Here is a 12675-nt window from a genome sequence, read left to right as displayed (position 1 = left end):
AAAGAATTCAAACTTCAGCAAAGGGCATAGAAAAGAAAACAAGTAGTGAAATTCAGAATAAGAGACATACCAAATAGAAGAATAAGAAAATTGAGTTGGTGAGAGAGAAGAATATCTTTCTCACTGAGTGTTAGGGACACAGATTACAGAAAATCTAACATTAAAAAGTAGTTGAATTGAATCCGAAAGGATGGAATCGGATATGAGAAGGGGGCATTCCAGGTTAATGAACCAGAAAAGATGCACCTTCAAAAATGTTTTGCAATGAAGTAAAAGGAATGTAGGGGCAGGTGATGCCATAAGGGTATATTAATGAAAATTAACACTTAGTAGCTCTTATGCTGTAATAAGCACACAGCATGATCTTGTGAGATTTATGGGGTAAATATTTCATGGAGTATGAAACAGTTCAGACAGATTAACCTTATGCCTAACAAGGAGGAAATAGTCCAGAAAACACTCGAACTCAGATCTTCTTCATTCAGAGTCTGTGCTTTTAATCACTTGGACCTGCTGCTTCAGGATATTGGAGCTTATTCTGTAAATAACGAAAGGTCATCTGAAGAGAATGACTATTATTTAACCTTGTGTTAGGTCGTTACTGGCAACAGTGAGAAGGATGAGTTGGAAGAAGGCATACTAAGGGGAAAAAAAGAAGCCTGTTAGTAAGCTAAGGAAACAGTCCTCCCATAATGAGGGACTGGAAAATGGTAGTAGTGGGGAAATGAGGAGGAGAGGACAGATTGAATATTGTGAGCATAGACTGAAGAAGATTTCAGAATGTGAAAGAACCTAAGGAGATTGCTAATCATGATGATGAGAAGATGGCAGTAGACTTAAGGCTATAGAGGAAGAGGCCTTGGGGTACATGGAGGAGAAGGGTGAGAAAAGGCAGTGACTATCATCTGGAACATGTTGCAGTTGAGGGTCTGGCAGACCATATAGACAGATATTGGCACCTGAAATCAAGGAACCATTTTTAAAGTTCTTTATCTAAAACTATACACGGTTGCAGAATTTCAATCATAAAAATATCTTCATTTAAGTCAAAGTAACAGCTCATTCATTTTCCTTGACATTTTAAACCACAAAGAGCTACTGTGTCCTGACTGCCACTATCTAAAGGGCCCGATATACATCAACTGCTAGTTGCATACAAATGATTTCAGTGTCACATAATCCTTGTTACAATTCCTAGTGTCCAGTATCATTGCTCAAATGCTGGCAAGGATATTGATGGTGATGAGTTTGAATTTTAATATATCCAAGGGTTTTAGGAGGAGGCTTTTCATTAAACATATTCAGTAGTTGTGGCTGCAAAATATGACTTGAAGTCCCTCCCATCACCAACCTTTACTGAAATACCTTGCTTAAAGTTATTATATATAGTAGTTGGAAATGTTTATATTTAATACAATTAAACACAAAGGTAGACCACCTTTAATGTACAATAATGTACAAAAATAAATTTGAGGAAAGTAAATAACTCTGACTGAAATAAAATGAAGAATTTTGATGATCAAGAAAGAATCTTGAGTTAATAGAATAAAATAGCCGGGCGGTGGTGGCGCACGCCTTTAATCCTAGCACTTGGGAGGCAGAGGCAGGCGGATCTCTGGGAGTTCGAGGCCAGCCTGGTCTACAAGAGCTAGTTGCAGGACAGGCACCAAAAGCTACAGAGAAATCCTGTCTCGAAAAACCAAAAAAAAAAAAAAAAAAAAAATAGAATAAAATAGATTTCCTAAGTAAGTAATTAAGGGCACATCATTACATACTACAAATAAATCCTTGGGGCCTGGCATGGTGGCTCACACCTTTAATCTTAGCAGTAAATATATGGATACTGTCTCAAAAAAAAGAAAAGCTACAACAACAAAAATACAAAAATGAACAAGAGCCAGGAGGTAATGATACACACCTTTAATCTCAGCACTTGGTAGACAGAGGCAGGCAGATCTCTGACTTTGAGGCCAGCCTGGACTACAGAGCAAGACCCAGGACAGCCAGGGCTACACAGAGAAACCCTGTCTCAAAAAGCCAAAAAAGGGAACAAAAGCTGCAAATAAGCAAATATATATATGATATATTCTATATATAAATTATGGATATATATTTTAAAGTGCTCAATTTCATACAGTTCAAATTTAAAAAGAAAAATTAAAAGTGTAGTGATCTCATCGTACAACAGAACATTCCAAGTGAAACGGATGTCCAAAATGATGTACTGACGAGGATACATGAGTCAGAAATTGTACTTCTAGGTCTATTCAAAACAGAGATGAATGTGTATGCACACCAAGGGATTATTCACAAGAACCCCAAATGTTCATTTTTAAGAAGATGGAGAAACATATGAGGCATATTTATATAAAGGAATACTACAAGCTAATAAAAATATATAATAAAATTCTGTATAACCATCTGGATTGACTTCACAAACAGAATGTTGACAAAAATACTAAATCTAACAAAAATAAGAATAAAACAAAAAACACATATTATCCAGGTATGGTCTTCTAGAACCTAAGAAGATGAGGCAGGAAAGTCATGCATTTAATGCCAGACTGGATTATATTAGTGAGGCCTTGTCTCGAAAACAAAAAACAAAAATCACTGGATGAGATCCATAAAATGACTCAGTTACTTAGCACATGCTACCAAGTCTGCTGATCTGAGGCTGATTCCTTCCACAAGGTGAAAGGAAGGAATCAACTCTCATAGGTTGTCCTCTGGCCTCCACACATGCACCGTAGCACAGGCCACCTTCGTTCACCCCTACACAAACAAACAAGTTAGTAAATAAAGTGTAGAAAAGATACAGGATGCTGAAAATCTCTGTGTAAATCCATGTGCTGGCTAGTTTTTAAGTCAACTTGAAGTAAGCTTGAGTCATCTGAAAGGAGGAAAACTCAATTGAGAAAATGACTGAATGAAATTCAGTTGTAGGACATTTTCTTAATCAGTGATTGATGTGGGAGGGCCCAGTTCATTGTGTGTGGGGTCATCCCTGGGCTGGTGGTCCTAGGTTTTATGAGAAAACAGGGTGAGTAAGCCACAGGAGCAAGTCAATAAGCAGCACCCCTCCATGGCCTCTGTATTAGCTCCCGTCTCCGGCCGGATTCCTACCTTGTTTGAGTTCATGTCCTCAATTCCTTCAGCATTGGACTAGAATGTGGAAGTGTAAGTCAAATAAACTCTTTTCTCCCCAATTCGCTTTTGGTCATGGTGTCTCATTATAGCAATACTACTTCCTTAATAATATGCCTTAAATATTTAGGACATCATAGGTCAGTTCATTAACAAAATTGAAAATAATGAAATGAATAACTAAAGAAAGTATTGAAGGGTTTCTTTTTCTTTTTTTAAATTATTTTTGTTTTGTTTTGTTTTTCGAGACAGGGTTGGTCTGTACCTTTCGAGTCTGTCCTGGAACTAGCTCTTCTAGACCAGGCTGGCCTTGAACTCACAGAGATCCTCCTGCCTCTGCCTCCAGAGAACCAGGATTAAAGGTGTATGCACCATCACCTGGACTGAAAGGGTTTCTTTATTTTCTGTGGTCTTCTAAGCATTGTAAATGCTCAAATTTTTTTCATATGACTGACAATTGCTTGGGATATTACTTTTTGAAAAAAATTCGCAAATTTCCAATTTTCATCTCATACTTTTGGCTTGATTGTGTTTTCTTTGTAGAGTCCTCTAACACTGAGTCATTCTCCCATATTGAATTGTTGTTCTTCATCATAAAAGAAATAAAAATAAGAGAGGAAAGAAGGTGAAATCAGTTAAAGCTTAGGTATACCAGACATGCATACATTCCTTGAATAGCAAAATGCTTAAATTATTTTCCAGGAAAAGCCTTCAGAATCTCAGGACAATTTGGAACTGATTATTCAAGAAGGCACACACACAAAAGAAGACAACTTGTTCAAACAATGACCTTGTGAAACTCAAGCTCAACTATTCTTTAGTGTCAATATTACGGAGCAGAAACACGCAACCTGTGAAGAAGCATGAGCCTAAACCTTTCTGTTCTTACTGTCCAATCAACAAGAAGCACCTCCCATTTCTTTTTTTTTCCTGGCTTAAGATTTTTTATTCTTAAACAACGCTTATTTGAATTTCTTTTACTAATAGTATATATATATGGTGTGTATTCTCCTTTCCTTTTGAGACAGTGTCTCACAGATCTCAGGTAGCTGAAGGTAATCTCCATCTTTCTGGTCTCCCCGTTTTGCCCCTGGATATTTTTAGCATAATTATTAATATGGAATTATGGATTTTGTCATATTATCGCACATGTATAAATTGTACTCTGATCATATCACCCATCCCCCACTCAGCTCCATCCCAATCCCACTAGGTCCCTTCTTGTCCCCCCCAGTAGGGCCTTTTCTACTTCCTTGTTTCTCTTTTTTAATCTCTTTAAGCTAAGCCTGAGTTTGAGGATCCAGTCCCAGAGGTGCTGAAGTAGGAAGATACTCCTAAGCAAGAGGTAACCGTGTCCCTGAGTATCTGTGTGCATTGCCTAAGAGCCCGCAGCTCTAACTCAGAGGCTCTGTAATCATGAAATAGTGTTTGTGAGTGTGTCAAGTTTCAGTGGAACCACACACCAACACGCAACTCTGTCTCGCTTGAGTATCACACTGTTCTGTTCTTTCTTTTGTCTTTAGATGTAGCCTAGGCTAGCCCCAGACTTGCTATAGCTATGTAGCCAAGAATAACCTGAACATCAGAGCCTCCTGCCTGTGCCTACCACTGCAGTGCGGGTATTGCTGATGTGTGCGGTTCAGTGTGGTGCTGGGGATCCAATCCAAGGACCTGTGCATGCTGGTGACCCCAGCGGAGCCACACTACAGCCCTCCACTTCCTTTATTCGGACTGGAACCCCAGCCACAGGGTTCATAGCTGTTCACACCGAGACCAGTTCTTCCCACCGCAGTTAAATCTCTCTGGAAAGGCGCACACAGACGCCCCACAGGCCGCTTCCTCAGCGATTCTAAATGCCCTTCAATGGAAGAATGGATGCAGAAAGTATGGACTATATACATATTAGAGTACTACTCAGCAGTAAAAAACAATGACTTCTTAAATTTTGCAGGCAAATGGACAGAAATAGAAAACACTATCCTGAGTGAGGTAAGCCAGACCCAAAAAGAGGAACATGGGATGTACTCACTCATAATGGGTTTCTAGCCATAAATAAATGACATTGAGCCTATAACTCGTGATCCTAGAGAAGCTAAATAAGAAGGTGAACCCAAAGAAAAACATATAGTTATCCTCCTGGATATTAACCTTCATCAGGCGATGAAAGGAGACACAGACAGAGACCCACATTGGAGCACCGGACTGAAATCCCAAGGCCCAAATGAGGAGCAGAAGTAGAGAGAGCAGGAGCAGGGAACTCAGGACCGCGAGGGGTGCACTCCCATTTCTTTTCTGTAAATGTCCCTATAGAAACCCAGCAGAAAAAAAAAATGAATTGGAAGTTTCTGTTTGTTTCTCTGCTTGTGACTTTCTCACCAGTTTACCTTGCAATGAAGTTCTTTCTTTTCGTGAGGACTGGTGCCACAGTATTGACTTCACTCAGTATCAAATGCTATTTGTTGAATGGAGAACCCAAAGTGGGAAAGTGAGTGGTTTTGAAGAATGGGGCATCACGCTATCTTATCATGTAACCACCTTCGCTATGAAAACAGCTGCAATACTCTTCCAGGCTTCCTCTTCTCTAGCGAATGTTAGAGACACACTGCCAAATTTGAGCTCTCCATCACTATCCCTACTGAGCAGAAAGTCCGATGTTTAACTGTTATCACACTATCATTCTTCTCAAACGCCCTCTCTCCTCAGAGAAACTGACAAAGAGGGAGGGGGCAGAGAGGAAATGTTTAAATACAAGGAAGAGAATGGAAAGGCTTCAAATATCTTCTGAGTCGTGTAGAGCATATACTTTTCTTCCAGCGAACCCGAGTTTGATGCCCAGCACCTGCAACAATCAGCTCACAATCACCTACAAACTCCAGTTCCAGGAAGATCTGATACCTCTGGTCTCTGCAGGCACTTACACTCACACACACATACTCCCTCCCTTCCCACCGCCACAAGCACACATTCAAAATAAAAATAAGTTTTAAAAAGTCATATGAAGACCCTTGATGGTTATGGAGCAGATGGAGAAGCATGCACCTAAAACTTTCTGTTCTTACTGTCCAATCAACAAGAAGCAACTCCCATTTCTTTCCTGTGAATTTCCCCATAATGAAAGTAGAATGTCTAGTATGTTCGAGGTTCTCAGTTTGATCTCCAGTACTGCATTATCTTCATGTTGTGGAGCTTGAGTGTTAGCTCAGCACTTGGTAGGTAGAGAATCAGAAATTCAAGGTCATCCGCAGCGACATACCAAGTTGAGGCCAACCTGAGCAACAAGAGACTGTCTCAAAAAAGTTACACTCAAAAGGCAGAGGCAGGGGAATTCCTGTGAGTTGAAGGCCAGCCTGGTCTATGTAGCAAGTTCCAGGCTAGTCAGTGTTAGATAGTGAGAACCTCCATCTAAAAAATCATGCTATTTAAAAATTGTACTGTGTGTGTGTGTGTGTGTGTGTAAGTGTGCTCACAGCATGTATGTGGAACCTTTTTTGGAGGTGATGATGCCTCCCCGTTGTTGAGGCACAGTTTCTCTTCTGCTGAGGCTCTCTGCATACTCTAGCACATAATCTGGCCAGTCTCCATCTCTGCCTTCCATCTCACTATAGGAATGCTGGGTTACAGATGAGTATCACCACATCTGGCTTTTTACGTGGGTGCCAGGGAGAGAACTTGGGCTATTAAGCTTCATGGCTAGGACCTTTACCCACTAAGTCATCTCTTTGGACCTCATAGAATTTTCAGTTGTTACAAACCACGATTACAAAAGTGGGGGAAATGATAAGAAGTCCATTCTGGTCAAAATGGGTAAGGCTTAATTAGAAACATAGTGGGGCATGTTTAGCTGGACTCTCAGAAATGAATTGGTGGCCTAGCAGTGGGCACTGAAGGCAGGCCCAGTTGTGATCCTAACTAACTTCATTATATTACTGATTCTGTTTTATTTCCTTTCTTTCCCTTCCTTTGAGGTTTCTGGAGTCTTTTCACTGTGTAGTCATCTTGGACATGATTGATGAACGTCATAAGACAAAAGGTCAAAACTACCCCTAACCAAGCAGAGACTTTCTATGTACCAGTATAGCTCGAACTCATTGTGTAATGACGGCCTGCGGTAATGATTAGCCAGACCAGTGTGCGCTACTACTGTGAAGTGCTACTACGAAAGCTCCCGATCTTTACCTTCGTTTCTTTTTCCTCCAAACACGGAGACTGTTGTAAGCACTTCGGAGACAGGATTTAATTCAGTTAGTCTCTATTTACTTGTGTGGCCAAGTTATTAAGAAGGCTCCTTATCCTGCTGTCTTCACTTTAAATGACTTCCCAGTTTGGCCAGCTGGGCATAGTCGTTTTGGACTCTCTGGAGCCCCAGCTTTTGCCCTAACTCTGGCATGTGAAGAAGCACCCATTCCATTTTGCTCAGTTGTATTCTAGATTTACTGTTGAAAGCATATCACATTTAAACTCTTAAGTTTACAGTGTCTTTGATGGATTATGTGCTTGGATAATGCTTTTTTCTACCCTGATCCTACTAATAATCTGTCTAGGGAAATATACCATAGAATAAATTGTGTTTCAAAAACTTCCCATGAGGTGAATTTTCATATCATTTAAATTTATACTTAGTGGTGGTAGTAGTGGTAATAGTATTTTTGAAACAGTCTCATATAGCTCAGGCTGGCACAGAAATTGCTGTGTCACTAAAGGTGACTGTTAATTCCAGATTCTCCTGCTTGGATCTTCCAAGTGCTGGAATTTAGAGTTTGTACCACTATACCTGGTTTACATTTATTATTTAATAAGTAGAAAACAATCTTATAAAACCACTAAAGTTTTTTAAAAATGGCAAGTTCTTATATGTATGTATGTTTAGGGATGACCAGTTGGGATTGGATAATCTATCAGAGGTTTCATCCCTGGAGAACACTGTTCTTTCTCTCTTTACAGCCATTAGTTTCCTATAGCTCTTCATCTAAGGGTGGGGCCTTTTGAGATTTCCCCTGTCCATATTGACACATCAACTACTGGTGTTATTGTGCAGATCTGTTTTTAAGTGACCATATTGTTAAGATATCATGGGTGCACTTCCCTGTCATATATAGAAGACAGTGTCTTATAGCAGATATTCTGATCCTTTGGCTATTAAAATACTTTTGCTCCCTCTTCAGCAATGTTCACTAAGCCTTAGGTCTAGGGGACTGTGTTGTATATAAGTGCTACTATTGTATCCTTGGGGATCTTTCCATGTTGTTCATTGTTGTGGTTTGTAGGATTTACAACTGGACAGGACTTTTAATTGTGTTTCTCTTTGGTAGCAGGCACAGCAACTTTGGATACTATGAGAGCTAGTTCTCAGAGAGGAGGTTTCCAGTAAGTTCCTGCTCAAATCCTCTAATTCCTGTGTCCTAAATACCTGTTGTTTTCGGCAAAATGGTTTTACCTTCAGGAAAATGGCAATTGCCTATGTTGGTTTTGGAATCTCTTGGACTTCTCTGTCCAAGGACTCAAAGGGAGCTTTCCCACATCTAAGACTGCAGGTTTTGTTAGATAATCTGACTCTTGGGGGAGGTATTATCACCCCAAGTGGTATAAGTTCATTTGAATAAATAAAATAAATAAAATATATATTATATGTGTGTTACATATGTATTTAAGTAACTATGATGCTTCCCTGTGGCTTTTCAGTCATCCTTATTATTCATTATCTTTCCTACTTAACTATTGTTTATTTAGCCCTTCTTTTTTTAGGGAGGGCGGTTTCGAGACAGGGTTTCTCTTTGTAGCTTTGGAACCTGTCCTGGAACTTGCTTTGTAAACCAGGTTGGCCTCGAACTCACAGGGATCTGCCTGCCTCTGCCTCCCAAGTGCTGGGATTAAAGGTGTGCGCCACCACCACCTGTCTGTGCCTTTTTAAAAAATACTATGAGTATGTTAACATGTCACTGGCATTACCATAAACCTTTTTCTTTGTGAGATCATGTGCTGCTTCAAATTTTAGAGAATTGTAATCCCTATAAATTCTTCTTAGTTTTAATAAAATATTTCTTCCAGTGCCCTCATCCTTTCTTTGACCTTTGCTTTAAACATTGTGTGGTATAGACAGACTACTGGTAAACCTTACTTTTAAGCCTGTAGTCCTTGTTTATCTCTTATATTATACAAAGATTGATGAAGGGCCATGATATTTCAATTTATAAATAAAGGTTAAAGAAATTGGGCTTCTTTAGCTTTGAAAGTGGATTAGCTTATTGATGTGTCGAAGAAGGATTGAGGGATTTTAAATAGAAGACTTGAAGTAAATGAAAGGGTAGAACTGTTCTCCATTTCTATTTGAGAGTGAAAGGGAATAGACATGCTGGGGTAAGAAGGATCTTTGTCTTGGAAATACAGAAATAATATCCAGCCTTCACGTTTGATGTATTGGGTGCTGTTATCCATACAGCCTTTAAAGAATTACAGAGGTCTTTTCTTGAGTGCAAAGCTACAGAATAGAATGCATATTAATTTAAAAATTGTATAGTATTTTGTAGAATAATTATTATTCCCTTTTTCCTTATAATTACTTATTCAAACATCATAAAAACTGGGAAGTAGACATTATAACCGATTAAGGACAGTATTATGTTCACTTATAACCATGTAAGGATGAGGAAGCTGAGTTTGAATTACCAAGCATGAAAGAAGTTGGCAGGTAGTAAAACTTGATTATTCAAATGGCTTAATAGATGTAATTCCACATGATGTAATTTGTCCATTAAAGCATACAATTCAGTGGATTTTAGTGTATTCATAGGGTTTTACAATTATTACCACCATTAATTTTAGAATATTTTGTTACCTCAGAAAAAGAACATAATTCTAACTGTAGGCAACCATCAATAGACAGTCTTTCTCTATATTTGCTTACTCCAACCATTTCACATCAAATGAACCATACAATATATGGTTTTCTGGGTCTTCTCACTAAGCAGAATATTGTTAAGGTCCATCAGTCTTGTGGTATGAACCAATACTTGATTCCTTTGTATGGCTGAATACTATTTCATTGGAAGACTATACCATATTTTGTTTATCCAGTCACCAGTTGATAGATATTTGAGTTGCTCTACATTTGGGCTATTATGAATACTCACCTTTATAATATTAACATTTTCTACTTTTGGCAGCTATAAACATTCATGTACAGATCTGTGAGTGGATATATTTCACTGATAACTTAACCTTGAATATCAGGGGTTTTGTCATGTGCAAAATTCTAAAATGGTTCCAATGATCCCTATACTACAGTATACATGCCATTTAATAGCCTTCTCCCTTGGATGTGGTTGGGACTCATAGATATAATAAGATAACACTTCCTTGATTTGATTTTGTTGTATGAGAAAAGGGGAGGAATCATTGGTGTAATAAAGGCCCCTATCAGTTGACCTTGAGTTAATTAAAATGGAGATTATTCTAGGTTGGCTTTATTTAATCAGACAAGTCCTTTAAATGAGGGTCCAGATTTCTACTTAAAGAAATATTCAAAACAAAAGATACTGTTTTGCTGCTTTTAGAGAAGCAATCGATTAGGTCATTAATTATCTACATGTCAAGGAACCGAAGATTCTTCCAGAAGTTGAAAGAAGTCTTATAAAGAGCAACAACTTCAGAACCAGAACTGCAAGTGACTGGGTTTTGTCAGTAAACTGTGTGCTTAAAAGATAACCTTCAGCCGGGCGTTGGTGGCACACGCCTTTAATCCCAGCACTCGGGAGGCAGAGGCAGGCGAATCTCTGTGAGTTCAAGTCCATCCTGGTCTACAAGAGCTAGTTCCAGGACAGGCTCCAAAACCACAGAGAAACCCTGTCTCAAAAAACCAAAAAAAAAAAAAAAAAGATAACCTTCAGGCCAGATGCAATAAAACATATCTTTAATCCCAACACTTAAGAGGCAGCCAGGCAGATTTCTATGAATTCAAGGCCAGTTTGGTCTAAGTATGAGTTCTAGGCCAGTCAAGGATACAAACAAACAAACAAAGATGGACTCCAAGTCTCAGACTAAAATGAGGCTCTGGATGACACCTTGATTTTTATCATGATGAGAACGGAATAGAGTATGAATCTGGATCTAGATTCCTGAACCATAAAAACTGTAAAATAATGGATGGCTTTCAGCCACTAAGCTTCTGATAGTTTATCTGTCAACAAGAAATGAAAGCAATGTCTTGTTGATGCTTTTTCCACCACAACATGCACAAATGTATCCATGTACTTGAGTTTCCTTTCTTCTTCATTATTTTAATACTATTTCATAATTATTGCAGTTGTTTAGGTAATAACAGCTTTTTAAAACTACTACTATAGGGCTTCAATAAACACAATGGAAGTAGTGATTCTGATTCATGAGAAATCACAGTCTCATGGGTTTTATAACCCAATATATATATATATATATATATATATATATATATATATATATATATTCTTAGGAATCTTAAAATTATAAGCCAGTAGTCTACTATGAATCTTCACCAGGCTTAGTTTGTTAAAGGCTGACTTCATACTCAAGCCTTAAGACCTCTTTGCCACTAGCCTCATTAATATAATTCCCAGGACTGGAGAGATGGCTCAGTGGTTAAGAGCACTGGCTGCTCCTGTTAAGGACCTATATTTTTTTTCCCCACCAATTACATGATGTCTCACAACTGTCTGTGACTCCAGTTCCAGGAGATTTGATGCCCTTTTCTGTCCTCCATGGGCACAAAGCATGCACATGGTGCATATATGTATATGTATGTAAATACTCATATATACAAAATGTAAATAGATATTAAAAACAACATAACTCTGTGATTTTTCTCACTCTCATTTTGTCATCCTACTTGTTTGCCTATTTTATAATCTTCTTGAAAGCATAACTTGACTCCTTTAAAGGAGTGGAAGATGGAGAGTTTCCAGTGAAGTCTGAATTGGGCAAGGGCATGGTGATGTACTCCTGTAATCACAGCTCTTGGGAGGTAAAACAGACAACATTTCAAAGCCACTCTGGGATACACAGAAATTCTTCTCTCAAAAACAAGCAAACAAATGAAACAAGCAACTTAAGTAAGTTCTAAGAGTTTAAAAACATTATGCCAAGTTACAACTTCATAATGAGTCTACATTTTCTCAGTTCACTGCTTCTTCACCCAAGAGTAAAAGCACAGGTCTATAAAACAACAATCTAATTAGATCTTCAAGAAACTTGAAATCAGAATATACCTGGAAATATGTGTAAGGTATTTACTTCATCAGTTCCTGAGCAATGGTATACATGATGTTCTAAAGTATATTTTTAAAGAAGGGGCTTGCTATGTCACCCAGGCTGGTTATTTGGGGGTTCAAATGATATTATTTTTTCTTCATTTTATTTATGATGACGATGATGACGACGACGATGATGATGTCTATGTGTGAAGGATGTATATGTGTGGGCATAAGCACAACAGCATGCATGTGGAGACCAGAGGACAATTTTGTGGAACTGATTCTCCACTCCTAATTTTCTGTGGGT

Source organism: Chionomys nivalis, chromosome X, assembly GCF_950005125.1.
Source record: "Chionomys nivalis chromosome X, mChiNiv1.1, whole genome shotgun sequence".
In the NCBI taxonomy this organism is placed as follows: Eukaryota; Metazoa; Chordata; class Mammalia; order Rodentia; family Cricetidae; genus Chionomys; species Chionomys nivalis.
This window is presented reverse-complemented; position numbering follows the sequence as displayed.